Below are 18,804 nucleotides of genomic sequence, written 5' to 3' on the forward strand. Positions count from 1 at the left end.
TTTTAAGAGCTCTTTTAATTAGATTCTACCCTCCGGGGCCTGGCTGACGTCCGCTCGGGGATCCGAACCTCACCCAGGGACCCCAGAGAAGAGGAGAGGGGATGGGGATGGGGATGCCATAGGCACAGGAGCTCGGCCAAACGGTCTCCACGAAACAGCCGCATCTAGACGCGCCCGGTACCAGGGACCAGGATCCCGGGGACGCCCTGCGTCCGCTCCCTGGCCGGTGCCGGGAAGGGAAAAGAATGTGGCGCCGAGGCGGGATCCCGCGGGACTCCGGAGACCCAGCGCCAACCGCCTCCCCACCCCCCCACCCTCCGCGGCAAAGTGCCACAGCCTCGCTCCTGGTAACACGGCCCGCCTCCGGCCTCCGGGAGACCGCAGCTCGACCCCGCCCCCGGCCCCGGGGCAGCCTCCGCTCCGCCCGCCCCTCTGCGATCGCCCCGCCCCCCGCTCCGCTTCGTCCACACCCTTCTCCAGCGAGGCCACCGCTCGGTCCCGCCCCTTAGACGCCGCCCAGGCGCGGAGACCACCCCTGCCGCTGGCTCCCGCGATTCCCGCTTGGGTCACCGCCTAGCGAGCTCTGCCTCCGCCCCCGAACACCGCCCCAACGAGGGGACCTCCTTCCACCCGCCGAGGCGGGGCCCGAGCGCTCTGGGCACTCTCGGCGTCCCGGCCCCTCGCCGCCGCCACCGCGCGGTGATCCCCGCGGAGCCGCGCGCGTCCCCGGTCGGGAGAGTTCCCAGACCGAGAGGAGAGTCGCAGGAGCCGGTGAGACGCGATGCGAGCCAGGTAGGTAGTCGGCGCGCCGGCCGGTCCCCTGCGAGCGCTCCAGCCTGGTGCCCGGCCTCGCTCGCGCGGTGCCTGCTAGGGCTCGGCGGGCTTGGCACCTTTCAAACGCCGATCGTTCCCCCGCCGCCTTTGAGTTCAGGGTCCCGGGTGCCTCGGCGCGGCTGGCGTCCGGGGGCTTCTGGAAGCCTCGCGCGCCCCTTGCGACTTCCCCAGTCTCCCCGGTCACCGGCGCAGGCGGGCGGGTAGGGGTTCCGGTGCCGAGCCGTACCCAGAGCCCTTGCCTGAGCCCGGCAGATCCCCGCTCTCCTGGCCCTGGCGCTTCCCGGGGCGGCCGTGTGGGGTGGCCCACATCGACAACAGGGCACGAATATGGGGGAAGATCACTCGCCTCCCGAGGCCGTGGGGCGCCCTGAGGGCTGGAGGGTCCGGGGCGCCCCCTCGCGCGGCCCCGGGGTGGAGGGAAGGGCGCGTGGTCCCGGGTTAAACTTGTTGGTGACAGTGCATATTTCGGTTTAGGAGATCCCTCTTTTTTGGACGGAAATGAAAACCTGGGTTTATGGCTTAGTCTTGCAGTGACCGAGCAGCCGCGAGGTGACAGCGCCGGCGGCCGGCGGGTGGGGACAGCGGCGAGAGGCACTTTGGTCTTTAAGGGGTGTTTCCCCGGAAGCCCACTCCGAGGCGCGGTCAGTGGTCAGTAGGGTCCCAGCCTTGGGGTCCTGTGGCTCCCACCGGGGGCTGGCCCTGCAACCTGGGGTCCGGCCGCCCTGGCCCTTCCCCGGGGTGTCGGTTGGCCAAGGAGCAGCCGGCTCTCGGGTCTCTACCCGCACACTGGGCAGGCTTTTATTGGGGCAATTCTTTTCAAGTTAGGGCAGCAGCCTGGTGCTCTCTGCTTATCAGTAGTAATAAGTTAGTGTAACTTTTGTTCTGATCACCGAAACAATAATCTATGCTTCGTGTGGAAAACGTGGAAGTAGAGACATATAAAACAGAAATCAGCCATCACTGATCCTGCAATCCCTAGGCCTTTAATATTTACTCATCTTTCTTGGGGTCCCACGCTTGCAAATTTGTTAAGTGGCGACCAGAGCCTCTAGCCTAAAGCAAAAGTAATCTCTTCATGCCACTCTCCCCTCCCCACCCATCAAAATGGGATCATGTCCGAGCACAAGAGTTTGGGTTTCTGGGGCCTGTTTTTCCTCTCGGCAGGTGCCAGCCCCCTTTCCAGTGGGCGCGAGGTGGAGAGAGGGGGGAGCGGTCAGCGTGGACACTGGCTCAGGCAGGACTGGCCCCGTGCCTCTCCACCCTCCCCTGTGGTTTTGGCCCCTTGCCTTGTAAAAATGAAGGTAATGATTCTCAATCTGCTTTTCAGGCCACCATAAAAATTAATGGGTGGTTTGCAAAGCGTATGGCTGTCCTTGGGTGGACAGCGGCTGTACTTTGAGGGACTAGGGAGCACTGTGCTTGCTGTTCCGTGTTTTTGTCATCACCAAACAAAACAGGCTGCCTCCCACCTGGCCACCCTGACCCGGAGACCGACTCCAGGAATGTCTGGGGGAGCCTGGGGGCCAGTCCTGGTCCCCTGCTCAGAACAGCCTGTCCAGGCCAAGTCCCCCAGAAACTGGGGGCTGTGGACATAGACAGGTGCCCCAACCCTCCTCCACTCTGCCTCCCGCATCTGGGCAAAGGGGGAGGGGGTCAGAGGGCACCGATATTAACACAGGACCCGAGTTGCACAGGCCTGGACTGCCGAGGCCACACTGAGGCCACACTGACCCCAGAGGGAACAGTGAGTTCTGCGAGAGGGACATAGCGCACAAACCTGGCTTCCCAGGGTCTGCTTTCTGGCTCACTTGTTTACTAAATGAACAATGACCGGCCGGGATCAGCCTCCAGGAGAAGCCTCTGTGAGCCGTAGTGTTTTTCCTGTTGTCCCAGTCTGAGGCAGCACACCTCCCGGACCTTCGAAAACAATTAAAAGATACTCAGCCCATTAGTTAATTTCAGCTCTGAAAGGCCAGGAGTGGGGGGGGGGGGCCCTCCGCACAGGTTGTCTTTTGTCCCCCAGAACCGAAACCGATGGGGGAAGATCTGCTTTCTTGGAACCTCACCGCTCCCTCTCTCTGCTCTGGTTTGTCATCTGATAGTTTCAGTTTTTTACTGCTGCTCCCACCGACACTTTGATCTGCCCAAGGTCCAGTAGCCGACCCCAGCCCAGACCTAGGGGGTTTCCGGAAGCGCCCAGGGGCTGGACGGGTTGCTGATAAGGGCCTTGGCGGGCTCATTGTGTGGTAACGTGCTCTTCCTACGCCCAGTGTAGGGAGGAGGGGGCCTCTGGCTGCATTTTCCCCTGCGCTGTTGTTTGTGAACTTGCTGGTTCCCGGCCTCCAGAAACTGTTTTCCTGCGGGCTGCTGGGGCAGACTTCTTTCTTATTCTAATGTGGGTTCCTAGCCTGATAATAAGATATGCTAATGGCAGTGGGGTTTTAAGGCTTGGATCCCGGCCAGTGAGGTGTAGGAGCCTGCTGGGGAGGGAGCCCCGCCTCCCGCCAGCTTCTTAGGGAGCCCTGGACTCAAACTAGCGGAAGAGCCTGCCGTTCACCCCTGGTGACCTCACCCGGGCTCAGGGCAAGCCTCTCAGTCTCCCTGTTCGAGGTGCTAGCCTTGTTTTGACGGAGTAGAAGAGGCTGTTTTAGCCAGTGGGCCTCGGGCCAGCCACGTGGGTTTCCCTCAGCTTTGTTATTTTCAAATTTGACACCTGAATTGGGCCGCGTTGCTGTTTTTCTTCTGAGAACTGGAGTCAGGCCCCGGGATATTTTATTCCCTTGGGCCCGGACGATGGGCACTAGGACGTCTTTGTTCGCAGGGCGCTGCCCGACCACCAGGGATTGGGGAGAGGTGGCCCAGCTGGGAAATGGACTTTGCGGACAGTGTGCAGGCCGGCCTGGCTCCGGCCCGTCCGGGTTTACGCTCCGCTGCCGGAGCCAGGCCTCCTGGTTCCTTGGCTGTTGGCACAATAGAAGCCCCAGGTTCTGCCACTACCCTCTGGAGGAGAGACAGAACAGTAATTCAAGCCCCCGCACACCCGAGGAACAATCCAGCTACTTACTCAGGATCTTCCCTGGGCCTGAGGGCGTCCCCATGCCGTTCACAACAGCACCTGATGCGGCAGGACCAGCAGCCCATCGGAAGGATGCTGATCTTCAGCCTTTAGGAGAAGATAGGAGGATGCAGGCGCTGTTTGGGACATTGAGTGTGTTTCAGGGAGGGAATGGCGGGGTCCCATACAGTGGACGCAGGCTTGGGGCCACCAGGCGAGCAAAGACCTTCTGGAACCAGTAGTAGGCGCCTGCAGGTTGAAGGGAGAGAATGGTGGGCTGAGCCGAATGTAAATGAAGATTTGGGGTGTTTCCAGGGGGAAGAAGCAGGGGGCACCTGCTGAGCGCTTACCACGTACCAGGCCCTGAGTGCGCACTTTAAAATCCTCACCAAAACTGTGAGAATTTAAGTTGCTTCTCCAACGTGACAGTTCAACCACTAAGTGCTTGCCCTGGGACTCGAACCTGGAGCTGCCTGTGCCCACCTTGGTCTCTGCCCTGACGTCTCCTAGGGAACAGAAGTTAAACAAATGGCCGGCCCGCTCAAATTTTGGTAGCATCCAGGCAGGAAGCTGGAAGCGTGCCTGCCTCCCTACACCATGATTAAAAAGCATCAGAAATCTTTAAAATCCGTGAAATCTTTTTAGCCTGAAGGGAAGCCAGCTGGTATGGACCTTTGTTCCCAGGGGCTGGTACCCTCGTCCAGTCTGCAGGGTGAAAGTGGATTTATTGGGAAGACTGCGGTTTTGAAGTGGAGATAACCCAGCACCATGCACCAGGGAAGGTATTCTGGGCAGATGAGGTCACTGGAATGAGATTAAAACTATGGAAAGGCGGTTCAGTAAATATAAGATAAGGTTTCCACCTTCCCCGCCACAATCTCAGAAATGATGAGGTACTGGGAGATTGTTCTCATCGACTTGATAAAAACCGGTGTCCTGGAATTCTGCTGAAGCCGGTGAGCCCAGCTCTTCAGAACGGATCGAAGAGGATACTTCCTGCAAAATCGATTTTGTGGTTCCGGATTCTTACACATCATCCTTTCCTCTCTGTCCCTGTTCCCCCTTGCCCTAGGGGTCTGTGCAGTTTAGGAAAAGCCTGACCCCTCACTTCGGAACTTGGAAGCCTCCTCAAGTCTACAGGCCAGAATGGAAGACAAAGATTTCCATTTCTAGCTTCTCCAAGGTAGCAGGTCCTGAGCCCACCATGAGCCATGGCAGAGAAACCTGCTTTCTGGGGGGAAAGCCAAGAGCCTTGATTGTAGCGTCTGCCAATTACCAGGTGTAAATATCTTCCACTGTGGCCCACCTCAAGCTTCCAGTGTCAGAGCTGCGCGTTACTATGTAACAACCTGTGGGAGCCAGTAAGAGCCACTCAGGCTTACTTTCCTGGACAGAGCCCCTGCCCAGCCTCCTCCTGAGTGGACGAAATGGTTGGCTGCCTTCTGCTGGGACCCTGTCTGCCTGGCTGTGGGGGAAGACAGAGGATTTGGGTGTCATTTGTTGGCCTGCACTGGCCAGAAAGCATGCAGTGCTTCAAAACTCAGACCGACCACACATTAAAATTACCTTGGAGCTTAAACAATTTTTTGTAAAAATCCTTGCTGCCCCCTTCTTCTGTTGAATGGGAATTCTGAGGGAGGGGCTCGGCTGTTGTCGTTAAAACCCCCCCAGGTGGAATCACCATGTCTCCCCGGGGTTCAAGGTCACCAGTGTAGGGAAGTGTGTGGAAGAGGAAACTTGGAAAGTGCCAATGTAAGAAATGTCCAAACCGTGGAGCATTTTTACAAGAGTTTATTGCAGCCGATGCAGCGACATTGCTGGGGACCGAGATCGCAGCCGGAGCAGTTTGCGGTCTCTTTTACACACTTGGAATTCGGGAGGGACTGCGAGGAAGCGCCCTGGGGACTGTGGGCGGTGGCAGGGCGGGGACTGGACTGCAGGCCCTTCACGGAGTCTGTGCTCTCTGGAGGGGGGTTGTTCTTCCAGGGGCCTGAAGGAGCAGCATTTCAGAGGTGTCGTGAACCCTGAAAGCGGGGCAGGTGGGGGGCGTCTGGTGCTCACTGGGCTCACGTTTGAGAAAGCAGCCGTTTCTGCACAGGGGCGCTCACACGAAGAGCCCTCTGAGCTGCCCGTAGAGGTTTCCTGGAGCCCTGTGCCCACCAGTGGGACCAAGGGCTTTATACGTTTCCTTCTTCACCGCACCCCGAATTGGAGATTCCTATTGGCGGGGAATTGGCACCAGTGACCATTGGTCGGCAGCGCGTGAACCCGGATGCCCAGAAGCCACAGCCAGGGCTTGCCTGAGACAAAGGAGAGCCTTTCTATGGGCCTGGCGTGTAACTCCCGTGAGCGGGCCAGTTAGGAATACCCCCCGTGACCTGCCCAGTTAGGAATTTACGTAAGATCAGAGCACCTCGTGAGGTGACACTCTGGCCGGATTTGTGACAGAGCGCCTCTGTTGTCCATAGGAGGTAGTCTGGGGCCCCGCACGGTGTACCCTGTTCTGGCAGCAGGGAGCTGGAGCTTCCCCGCGGGTCCAGGAAGGGTTTCCAGCAGAAGGCTCTGAGCGGGGGACTAGGCAGGCAGAGCCCCCGTCTTCCCAGGTGCCAGCTGTCAGTCTCGCTCTAGCGGCCCTGTCCCTCCATGGTGCTGGGCACGTACCTGTTCAGCCTCGGTGGCATCTGCCAGTCTGGCACAGAGAAGGGCCAGGATGAAGCGAGGGGAGGGCCTTGGGTGGGCTGGGCTGGTCTCGGGTGCTAAAGCGGAGAGCCGGTGTCTGGAGGAGCTTCCCAAGACCCCTAGCAAGGGACGGAGGAACTTGACAGCTAAGGACTCCGTGTAAGAGGCCTTGAGCTCCGTGGCACACGGAAGCTGATTACTTTTTTCTGTAGCATAATTAGCAGTAATGTTAGTTTAAAACGAGACAGCATTTGGCCAGTGTCATTGAACTTCTGAGCCAGTCTTGTTAGCAGATCGGGGACTGGCAAGAGGCAAACCAGGCGCGCAGGGTGCAGGCTCCACGGAGGTGTCGTGCACACGTAGGGGTGCCCGGCCGGCCAGGCGAGAGCCGATGCCCACGCAGCCGGGGCTCACCCCTAAGAGTTGACCCCAGGAGTATGGAAGAGCCGAGTGGAGATTTGAATGTGGACAGCGGGGCCCGGGAGCCCAGTCTGGGTCAGCCCCTGCACCCGGGGCAGGGAGGCCCAGGCGAGGGGGAAGGGAGCTGCTGGAGGTGTGTCCCTGTGGCCCAAGAGGAGAAGTTGGGTGCGGAAGCCTCCCACAGACAGGTCCGGGTAGCAGATGGTTAGAGACTGGGACCAGTCTCATGATTGTGGTCGAGGGAAGCTTCTAGAACAAAACAGGGAACACAGAGCATAGGCCATGAAGAAGAATATTAGTGATGAAATGAGTAATTGTCCTTTGAAGGTGTCAAGACAGGAGGCACCCCGGGGTGGGGTGTTGGGGCTGGGCAGGCCTCCTGGGAGTGACAGGAAGTGGACAGCAGGGATTGGGGGAGGGTCCCTCGAGTGGTGGGTGACCCCAGAGAGGGGTGTGAATGGCTACCACCGGGAGGGACTGGCGAGAAAGCTTCCCCAAATGCGGCCTTGGTGGCAGGCTGACTGCAGGGGGACACCCGTGTCCCTCAGACGCAGTTCCCTATGGCGACCCTTTCTGGGAGACCTCTCCTGAGCCCCAGGTCAGGAGCTGACCACTGCTTCCTTCCTTACGTGCCTGCAGCCCTCCAGGGCGCCGCTGGACGCAGGGTTGCATTTCCTCCATTACGGCTCTCCCTTGCCCAGCACACGCAGCCAGCAGGTCTCACGAACGAAGGCGTTGACAGGTGGGGGGGGGACCGGCCATGGTGGCCTCGGAGGGTGGCAGTTCCCTCAGGACCACCCAGCGACAAGGCCAATGTTCTCTTCCTAGACCTCCTAACAGGTTAAGACTTACAACGTGTGGCCAACGTCGTATCCGGCCCAGGGGCTGTGACCATCTGACTCGGGGCCACCGTGGGGTGCAGCCCTGTTCTGTGCAGTCACAGGTGCGTTCGGCCGGGCCCCCCCAGCTCTGCTGCCCGTTTTACACGGTTGCCGTTTCCAAGAGGGTCTGAGTCCCTAACAGCTTTAGGACACGAAGAAGTAGATGGAGTATCTAACAATACACAGGTACCAAAACCTTTGAAACGACCGTGGCATCAGACTGTGGCCTGTGCATAAGTACAGAAGGAAGGGACCCGGTTCGGATCCAACTGGAGCTAATTCCTGGAGATGGTGTGGTCCCTGAAGGTCATTTCTGTCACGTGTTGGGCCCGGGGCCTGGGACCAGAGCAACTCTGGAGGTGGTGCAGACCTGGTGGCCGGTGCAGACAGTGGTCTGCTGTGGTCTCGCTCGCCCTCCCTCCCCATTAGCCCTGCCCCAAACATGCCCTGCAGAGCTGTGTGTTTGCTTCCCCCCGTTTTCCTTGAGGTTTCAGAAATCAGCGTTTTGGGGGTGAACGGGAGGGGGGCCCCGTCTGCTCTCCACTGAGAGCTCACCTTGACGGTGCTGGCGTTTCCTTTGGTTCTTTGGTTTGCAGGCCCGCGTTCAATCCACTGAGCCACACCAGCCAGAGCTGGCATTTCCACCTGTGGTCACAACATTTTGGACTCCGGGTGACGTAGCAGCAGGTCCATCACTTGCTAGACATCAAAATCCAGTTCCCCTGAGTCTGCTAAATGTTTTTTTCCCTTATATTTTATTGGCACCACCCATGATTTTGGGACTGTTTGGTTAATATACCCTCACAGAGAGACCGGGGATCTGGTCAGTGTGGAAGCTTCTGGGCTCTTCTGCGGTCGGGGCTGCGGCCGCCATGAGCCCATCTCCTCCAGGTGGGACCCGGGACTGGCTCCTCGCTCACACGTTGTGTTCTTAAGTATTTTAGGAGCCTGAGAAATTCATGTTTCGGGTCATTTGACATTTAGATAGATGCTAGTCTCTCCCCTACGGTTGCTATTTGGGGACCCACACGCACTTGGAAACTTGAATCCCCCTTCGAACAGGAGTTTTCTCGGTGCCACCCGCTCACTGGGCTTTCCGTCTGTGTCACTGCGCCCGAGTTTCCCGTAAGTGGCCGTCTCCTTTCGGTCGGTCAGATAGAAACAACCCAGTGTGCGTAACTGCAAGTCATCACATTTGATTCAAGGAAAATCTTTATTAAGAAATGAAGTGACTCATCATTTCTCACGTTGTTCCAACACTGTGTTTCCAGGCCATTGTGAGGGAGCAGAGACGGCCGGAACCAAGTTTTCACGGCTGGACTCGGGAAGTTCCTTTTCTTGGCGGGGTCTTCAGTGGCCCACCCTTAGGACTTGTCTTTTTTTCCAGTGACATCAGGGTTTCTCAACCCCATCCACCTGTCTGCGTTGGAGTCTTTGGCTTCTGTTCTTTTCTGGTTTTGACCTCGGGCAAGTTTTTGGACTTCCTCCAGCCTCAGCTTTCTGATCTGTCTGTGGTGATGGTGCTGCTTCCCCCAGGGCGGCGGGGGAACGGACCTGTGGAGACTGGGACCCACCACACCACCCGCCGCCTGTCCGGGAGCCCTGCGCCGCCGTGGCCCCTCTGCCCGGAGTGCGAGGTGTAGGTTACCCTTCGGTGCCGGGTGCACAGAGAGTTGCCTTTTTCACGTGGCACCACCTGCCTCAAGCCAGAGGGCAGCACATGGGCGCTTCTCTGTGCTCCGCCCGGCCTTTAGAAGGTGTACGGCGCACACTAGCAGGTGATCCCTACATAGGGATCAGGGCCCCAGATCGAGCCGGTTTCTCGAAGCCCTGGGAGCCAGAGGTGTGGGAGCAGCAGGGTGCACCCCAGCCCCAGACCTGGTTGGAGTGTGGTTCTGCCTGGCAGCGTGGGGGGCCGGCAGCTCCTTGCGGGAGGCTCTGTTTGCAGGGGCCTGGCGGCCCTGACTCCTCGGGGCACGCGGAGGGGGTGAGGAGCAGCATCCTGCAGTCAATCCAGGCACTTCCTAGATCCAGGAAGTGTTTGGGGACTAGTTTCTCAGGATTTTTCAAAAACCCTGTCTAGTTGAGGGTTTGGGTTTTTTAAAATTACTCAAGTGGTGCTCATTTCAGGAACATTAGAAAATGCAAAAGGAGAAAACATTCCCATCGGTGGAACTCTGCCACCCGGGATAACCCCCTCAGCCGTGGAGAAGTCAGTCTCGACTTTCCAAAGGCTGGCAGCGACCTCTGACCTGCCCTGGCCGGCAGCGTCTGCCCAGTGAATCCTGTGCTTTCATCTCAGACTGTTGCGGACGTGTTTTCGGAGGAACGGGCACAGATTTGGGTGGGGGGGGGACGCCCTCCTTATTTAACACGTCCTTGTTCCTGGGCGGTTTCCCGTTACTCGGGAGTTAGAAACCGGACTGCAGTGACCATCTTGAGATTATCGTAGCTTGTCTGCAAGTTTGTCGTTGCAGTGATTTTTTTTTTTGCTTTCATTGTGCTGCAAATCTATACAGAACTAATTTTGTGAATTGCTGGGTGAATGTATACTCGCTACTCGGGAAAGTGCCCCCAAAAGGAGACATGGGGGACAGCTTCTTCATTTCTTTTTGGTGAACTTGTCCATCAGCCTTAGCGTTGCCGGCACCCCTTCTGGGGGACTGACTTCTGATTGTCCAAATCCTAACATGCCTTGCACTGTGAGTTTTCAGGTGGGCTTGGAAGTGTACCCCTCAATTTTAGGATGCACACAGACACTCCCGTTTCAGGAACAATAAAATATGGGGGAGCCTGTGTGTTTTAGAACATGAGGAACATGTTCAGCTTCAGAAACGGCCACTGCAGACTTCCCAGGGTCATGTTGATGCAATCGGCTGTGACAGGATGGACGGCGGGCCAATCTGGCACAGGGCAGCGGCACAGACTGGATTTTCAGAGGCTCTGGGTTCGTGAAGAGGCAAGCGCCCCATGCCATCCTCTGACGACGAGGGGACGGGCTGTTTCTCAGGGCGGGCTAGCGAGCCGGGGCCACCTCCTGGGCAGGAGAGGAAAGCCCAGTTGTGGCAGCAGACTTTGGCCTGTCTCCTGAGCGTGTTTCTGCAGGGGGGCCTGGCTGCCGCCTCCAGTCTTGGCACCCAACGTGTCCTGAGTCATCGTCCACCGACCGGAACCTTGGGCCGCGTGCTGGGGGCTGCCGGGAAGCCAGGGATCTGCCTGCTCACTCTGGTTGAACCCGCTCTGATTTATTCCAGGGGGCACGGAGTGTGGGGGCTGGAGCCCCTGCGCCGGGCTTGATGCTGGGCCCTTGCGTAACTCTCAGGGACGCCATCCTGGCCCTTTTCCCCTCCTTCTGATCAGCTCCTGTGTGACCTGAGTGCCTGCATTTGTCACCCGCCCTTGTCACCCACCTTTGTCACCCGCCCTGAGCCTCGGTGTGCCAAGTGGAGGGATGGAGAAACCACCAGAGACGGCCCGGCCTGACGTCGGAGGTCAGGGTTCAAGAGGTGTGCTTCGGGGGCAGCAGGACAGTCTCCCCCAAGAAGCCCCACCAAGCAGGGGACACGGAGGAACTGCGTGGGTGCAGGCAGGGTCTTGGGGATGGCGAGTGGTTGGGTAAATGCAGGGAACCACAGGAGGTGACCGCTCAAGGGAGCATCCGAGGGTGACGGGGAGCTGGTGGCTGGGTGGACAGGCTGTGGGGCTGCGGTCAGCTCTGAGCTCTGTCTCCGGGCACCGAGGGGCCTCGATGAGATGTGCCCGCAGGATTGGAAAGGGGCCAGGGAGGCGACCGGCACACCATACCTCATGTGGGGTCCCCTCCTCACAGGCTCCCGGGACCCCACTGTTCGGCCCACAGCGGCACCTCTCCCTCGTGGGCTATTGTGAGACCATCTGATTAAATGACCCGTCTGTACAGTTCTAAGAGTTACCTTTATTTAAGAAAATGAAACTTGGGAAACGAAGCCTCCTGTCAGTCTAAAGGGAGTCACGGCCTTTTTATGCCCCAGAAAGGCCAGGTGTATGAAGATGGGGAGGTTCCCAGTGAGGTGGCATCGGAGGGACCTGGCGAGACGGGTCCCTGACTGTCTCCGAGGCTGCCCCCCAGGCCACAGCACCCAGGGCACCGGACTGCGTGAGTCCTGGCGTCCCTTGTCAGGTGCCGAAACTCCGCAGGCTGGCCGGTGGTGGCTCCCTCTCGGCAGCCCCCTCCTGGCCCCATGTGAGCTGCCGAGAGGCTGCGGCGTCGCCGGCCGGGCCAGCGGATTGCTGTGTTTAACCCACGTGGGCCTTGGGACTCCCGGGTCTGCTTCTGGGGACACTTCAGTACGACCTTCCGCTCCAGGGGGACATCCGGCTGTCCTGAACGCGCTCAGAGTAAACCACCACTTCAAGGTGAAAAGGACTTGACCAAGAGCTAGAAAATGATGTCATCAACACCACTGTTTGGTCATTCGTGACACTGTCAAGAAATGGCTCACTTGGGAGTCAGATGAGGATTCTGGGAAGAATTGGGCTGTTCAATGAGGAAATGGGGTGAAGAGCAAGGTCCTCGGGACGGTGGGTGGAGGCTGCAGGGACAGGGGAGTGAGGCAGTGGGGACAGACTGCTGGTTTACGGTAGGTAGGTGGTTGTAAGTCAGGCTCCACGGGAAGACAAGACGTGAATGGGAAGACGTGAGTGGGTGACTTTGAATGTGTCGGGCTGTCAGCCGCTGTCCTTCCCCTCAGGTTGTTTTACTGCCCAGAATTGCGAACAGGGGCCTCACAAACAGCACCTGGTGCGGGTGTGAAAGCTGGCAGGCGAGGTTTGGGGGCGTGGCCTCCCGTCCCCTCACCCCAACCCCTCTGTTGTCTGTGACAAAACAGACTAAAGTTTAAATGTTTGGTAGCCAGTATTTGTAGAGCACCTGCAGGCAGGCACTTCCTCCTGGTCCCTGACTTATGTGACCACCGTGGAAATCGGGGGGCTCAGTGTCAGTGCCCACATCTTACCAATGATGAAGCTGAAGCCAGGGGTGGTGTGGGGGGCCCACGGACTGACGCAGTGAGGGAGGGAAGGAAGTACCAGGGAGGGAGCTGCACGGTGCTGGTGCCCGGATGCTAGGAGAGGGGCTTCCAGCCCTCACCTTGGTGCCCCGGTGCCTCTGTGGGCGCACAGACCGCAGAGTGGGACTGTTGAGGTCATGGAAGGGGACACCACACCAGACGTTTCACCGTCCGCGTCACTCATGAGCGTTTCTCAGATCAGCCCCGCGGCAGAGAAGCTCCCACTCTGTCCCAGCAACGTGTGTTTCGAGAGCCTTCCAGACCCACTGGGTGCCTTGCGCTGGGGTGGGGGGGTCTGTGCCTGTCCCCCCCTCAGCTTCCTTTGAATGATAGGGACACTCAGGAACTTCAAAGTGGAAGTTGGTTTCATTGATGGCGAAGAGTCCTGGTGTCACACTGATGTGAACATTCTGGCGGGGAAGTGTAACCACTTAATCAGGCCGACAGGTTACCTGGTAACGGAAGAGTCACACAGAATCAGCTGAGCTAACGGTGGAGTTCTCCCCCACCCCCTGCCCCCACCGCCTCCCACCCTGTCCTTGTGGCCGTACTTACAGAGCTCGGACACACCGTGCGTTTGGAGATGACGGGACGTCAGCAGCCTTTGCACTTCACCTGTGAACTCTCCACCTGCACGGGTCCTGTGAGGTGAGGGGCTTTTGAGATGCTGGTGTCACCGACAGGGAGCTGATCCAGAGGAGAGGGGTACGGGACTTGTCGGAGCCGGGAGTGCAGCCCTGGATTTGCGTCCAGACCGTCACTGTGACACTGGGTGCCGAGTCTCCCCCAAGGCTGTCTCTCCCTCCTTCTTCCCTCTCATTTTCTACTTAACCTCTGGTGCCGTTGCATCGGGGCCGGCGGGTGTCCACCTGGATTCCTACTTCCAACTTTACTGAGGCTTCCAGAACCTTCTCGAGCTGGCTGGTGAGGACCCTTGGACCCCTGCACAGCAATCCCTTCGGGATGTGGGCTTTGGTTTGCTGCGACTAAGCTCATTGATGAAGTTCTGTTCTTTGCTGTGTGCCATATGGTCCATCTGGCGGGCGGTCATATTTTGGGAGCTGGGCACGTGGCTCCGGACACGCCCGGTGTTGCCGTTTTTCTGGAGCAGCACTAAGAGTTTTCTCCATCCGTGTTCCGTCTGTGAGGTGGTTGGGTCTTTCTGCCGCTAGACTGTCTTGTCCACCTCGAACGAAGTCCTCCGTTTTGTGTGTGTCCAGCGTCCCCAGTCCCAAATGTCACCTTTCCGGTCCTCCTGCATGGTCACTCTGTCTGGGTCAGTTTGTCGTGGGCTCACCTCACGCCAGGTGCGAGCGGCCCTTTTCACCGGGTGACAGCGCCCCGCCTCGTATTTGCGGCAGTGACGCCTGCGGTTGGTTCGACCCCGGCCTCTTCCTAGACCAGTTTGCGTCTGGGGCCCAGTGAGCTTCCTCCCTCTGCGGTTTGGAGGTCGGTTTGGAGGCCGGCCCAAGTCGCGGGGCGCCGGTCTGCCCAGCCGTTTCCTGTAGGAGAAGAAAGCATTTCCGCCGAGACGACGTGGTGGGGTCAAGAACGAGTGCAGCGTTAGCGCTCTCGGGGGGCTGCTCGCTGGAGGAGGTGGCCGTCTCACCGGTGACGTGCCCCAGGTGTCTCCCCCCAGCGTCTGAGGGTGTGGTTCCCCCTGAGAAAGTTGCCTCACGTGCTGTTGGATCCGCTAACCCTGCTGTGTGTGTTTCGTTGCTCTTTGCGTTGTTGGGTGGTTTGGGTTTTGTGCGTTTAATGCCTTGGTCTGGGGGTGATTCAGGTGACAGTCTAGGTCCCTCCCAGGTCCCCCCACCCAGTGCTTAGGGCCCCCATTTCTGCATTTGGGAGGCTGTGTGTTATTACAGGTAGGAACAGGTGTCTTAAGGACTCCATAGCCCCACGATGTCCCGTGGATGCCAGTCGGCGGTGAGTGGTGTGGCTGTGTGGCCCCAGCCTCCTCCTGTGAAGCCGACCCGCCTTGTTCCCGCTCATTCATGCCTTGGCTCCCTTGCAGACACGCACTGGTGCCTTCAGCGTGCTGGGCATGGTTTCGTCCCGGCCTTCGCCCTTTTCCGAGAACTGAGAGCGCCATCTGACCGTGTGTCTTCCCGGCCTGCAGACCCCCTGCCACCTCCCACCCCCTGGTTTCCCAGAGAGAGTCCCACTCTCCGGCCTGGCAGGTGGGCCGTGAGCATTTTCTCTCTGGCTGGCCCCTCCCTGAGTCCTCCAGGCCCGACCCTAAGAGGCCACAGTGTCCCCCAGTGACGAGTGTTCCTGGGCCTTCCTCCTGGGGCCTCCTGCCTGCCTGTTCCAGCCTCAGCTGCAACAGCCCAGGCGTAAGCAGTGGCACTGAGGACTGGCCGGATGGGGTCCCTTCTTACAGTATGTTACTCCTGAGCTTAAGGGGTGTCTCCGCGTCCTCCTGACCTCCGGCATCGGAGTCACAGTGACAGTTACTTGCAGGCCTGGGGCTGGGGCCCCCACATCCCTAATTTTCAAAGCGCCGTAGGCGGCTCTGCCCAGCCAGAGTGAAAACACCAGCCTAGGGGGACGGTGTGGGCATCGTGTCTTGAATGGTGTTGTTGCCAAGAAGCTGTTTTTTCTAAATGTTTGGTGTGCTTACATCTGTGGGTGGTAAGGGTGACGAGTGCTTTTGTGGCCGTTACGAACAGACACACACCTGGAGGGTGAAAGGCGAGTCGCTGTGCCCGGCTGGAGCGGACGGTATCTCCAGCCTGGACAGTACTCGCTGCGGAAGCCCACCTGGACGGGACTCCTCGGCCTTGGCCTTGGCCTCCGGGGCTGAGCCCCTCGGCCTGTGGGGCTCTTCTGCAATGCCGAGCAGGTCCCTGAGTTTCCTTTTCTGTCTCTCGGCCCTGGGCCACGGGGACGTTTAAATCATGGGCTGCCTGACTATTTTGGGGCACTGACCTCTTTTCCCTTAGATTGTCAAGCAAAAAAAAAAATGACAATGGCAAACACGACAACAGCCATTGGGTGTGAGTGCCCTGTCTTGAACCGTAAATATGCAGGTTACATAATAAAGCCGCATCTTACATCGTGCTGCGTGGTAAGGTTACTAGGCATCCTGCGCCCGATTGGTTAATTCTTGGTACTGGAAACCCTCACATACAAGGATAAGCACCAGGTTTTTTAGAAAGTCACTTCGGAGCGAAAAGGATAGGTGATTACTGTTATCAATTTTTTTTTTTTATCAATCAAAGTTATACCTAGTTTTTCGTCAGATAGGCAAACTGTATATTTTTTGGCATGCCGCAGAATTTAGTAATGAGTGTGTGTGCCCTGAGATGAAAACGGTTGGAAATCGCGGGCTTTCGGATCAGGACCCTTTCTTGTCTCTCTAAGCAGCTGCGGAGGGGATCGTTCGGTTTCCTAGACACTTTATAAGGTTCGTGAGTTTACGTTTGGAGAGAGGGAAAGAGGAAGAGGCCCAGGCCAGGCGCCCTTGCTGACGTGGCCCCTGCGGACGAGGGGGGCGCGCGCAGCCTGGAGGGGGAGGAAGCCCAGCGGCTGCAGCGCAGACGGACACCGAGGACGCCGTGCTCGGTGAAACAAAGCAGTCACAAAAAGACAAGCACTGTACGACCCTTCGTTTACAAGCTACCTGGAACCGTCGAATTCGCAGAAACAGAAAGCCCAGCTGTGGTTACCAGGAGTTAGGGAGTCAGGGTGGGGATTGAACCTGCAACCCAGGCGCCTCCGCTGACTGGGAATCGAACCTGCCACTTTTCACTTTGCAGAACAACGCCCAGCCCACTGGGCATGCGGGTCAGCGCTGCTGGGTTTGTCAGCTTCTCCACGGCTGTCTGGGTGGGGCTGGAGGCCCGGGGAGTTGGGTGGGTGTCACCAGACACTGTGGTCTTCGGAAACTACGTGAAGAGCACAGAACAGGTAGGTCAGTGTTTAGGGCCTCCCTCTTCTTAAGAAGTTTTATTTATTTTCAAAGGTGGTTAAAAGAAACATATAAGAGGGACCTCTTGGCTGTCTCGAATAGCGCAGCCGTGAACACGGGTGGGCCACTATCTCTTCGAGACCCTGTTTTCCGATCTTTTGGGTGGATGCTCGGAAGTGGGCTTGCGGCATCGTCTGATGACTCTGTTTTCGTGTTTGTTCCTGGAACCTCCACACGGTTTTCCACGGGGGCCGTGTCAGTTGTCACTCACCCGCACTGTGCACGGTTCCGGTCCTCCAGTCTCGCCAACACGCGTTCTTTTCTGTTCTGAGTTTTTTTTTTTAAGATTTGATTATTTATTTTTAGAGAGAGGAGAAGGGAGGGAGAAGGAGAGGGAGAGAAACATCAACGCATGGCTGCCTCTCACATGGCTCCCACCGGGGACCCAGCCCTAAACCCAGGCATGTGCCCTGACTGGGAATCGAACCGGCGACCCTTTGGTTTACAGCCCATGCTCAATCCACTGAGCTACCCCAGTCAGGGCATTCTTTTCTGGCTCTGACCATCCTCAGCCTCGGGGCTGAGCGGGGAGGCTGCGTCAAGGTTTTGACTTGCATTCCCCAGTGGTGAGTGAGGCTGAACACCTTCTCACCCATTTGTTGGCCGGCCTGCCCTTTTTCTATTTACTTAGATTTTCTGTAAAGTGTTTTTGACGGTTCCTTTTCTTGCCTTTATTTGGTACCCAAGCTGCTTGTAGTAAAAACGAAAGCCCAGTTGAGTTGTTTTCGGTAGCGCGGGTTCCTCCCACTTGACATAAGCTCGGGGAGCTGATTTCTGAGCAGACCATTTAGAAGGATTTCCTTCCATGAAATTGGGAGCAAGCCTCCCTGGCGTTGCTCCCAGAAAGCCGCCTCCCCCCCTCCAAACTGTTCAGAGGGCTCCTGTAGTTACTGTCCGTTGTCATGAAAACCACGGATAAAATGCTGCTGGTCGCCCCCCAGATGGGAAAGCTCAGAAGAGCCACCCCCCAGGGACTGTGGATCGCCCACTGAACGTGTCCTCTTGGTTTACGAGCACCCCGTGCTTATCAGAGATTTAGAAAACAGACCCTGTGGGAGAAGTGAAAAACCCTCTGACAGCCCCTGGGAGATGAGGCACGTGGACGTGGTTTCAGAAATGGGGTCCTTCACACCCACTCCTGCAGCCGGGGCTTCCCCCGCTGTCCTGGGGTCAGGTTGCTCCATGTCACCCGCCTGCCCGCCAGGGGCAGCGGCGTCTTCTGGGAGTTGTTTGCATCACTGCGTCACCACCCCTGCGGTGACGGAGGTCAGAGGTCCGTGTTGTCCATCATTCCTGTGCACTCCCAGTCCAGCCTTCTGAGAGGGGGTTTCAGCAGGCACCCCCCGCCACGGGAAACAGCTTCCCTGCAGCCCCGAGTCCGGCCGAAGAGCCTGAGGGGGCGGCACCAAGGCGGAAGCCGTCCAGCGTGTGGGGACGGCGTGCATGTGCAGACCCTCCATGCAGACTCTCAGGGGCAGCCAGCGAGTGCCTTCCCCTGCGTCCCTCCCCCACCGGCTGCCCTGAGGCCCTGTCCCCTTTCCGAAGCCAGGTTTGGGGGCTGCGGGCAGCACCGCGGCCATGAGCCCACTTCCAGGTGTTTCTCTGGGTCTGGTTTGGCAGGTTTGCCTGAACCTTCGAACAGGAACGTTTTCACCTGTCTCATCGGGTCAGCTCCTTACCAAACCTTGGAAAACGTCACTTCGGGATCCATGATGGTCTTGAACTTGACCCCAGTTTGCTGCCCCGAAAATGCTGTGTTGGGTGGAACGGGTGGGGGTGGGTTGTCCCATGGACACTCAGCTTGCAGTTCACAGTAGTGTTCTGAGTTACAGCTCGGGGCGCACTGGGCCCCCTTGGAAACCAGCAGCTTCTGGAACCTTCAGCTCCAATCAGCCCCGAGGCTTCGCCGTT

The 18,804-nt window shown here is 58.2% G+C and overlaps 1 protein-coding gene across 4 annotated transcripts in view; it reads left to right on the top strand.

Moving 5' to 3' along the window:
* The first annotated feature begins 541 nt into the window (after positions 1 to 541).
* SH3BP4 (SH3 domain binding protein 4) overlaps positions 542 to 18,804 on the top strand; it is a 66,329-nt gene continuing 48,066 nt past the window's right edge. For all 4 annotated transcript variants that reach the window (XM_037161393.2, XM_037161392.2, XM_037161390.2 and 1 more), the window contains exon 1: positions 542 to 792. The gene's annotated coding sequence lies outside the window, so the exon portion shown is untranslated. The remainder of the gene's footprint in view (positions 793 to 18,804) is intronic.

Source organism: Artibeus jamaicensis, unplaced genomic scaffold, assembly GCF_021234435.1.
Source record: "Artibeus jamaicensis isolate MK-2021 breed Jamaican fruit bat unplaced genomic scaffold, CSHL_Jam_final contig_944, whole genome shotgun sequence".
Lineage (NCBI taxonomy): Eukaryota > Metazoa > Chordata > Mammalia > Chiroptera > Phyllostomidae > Artibeus > Artibeus jamaicensis.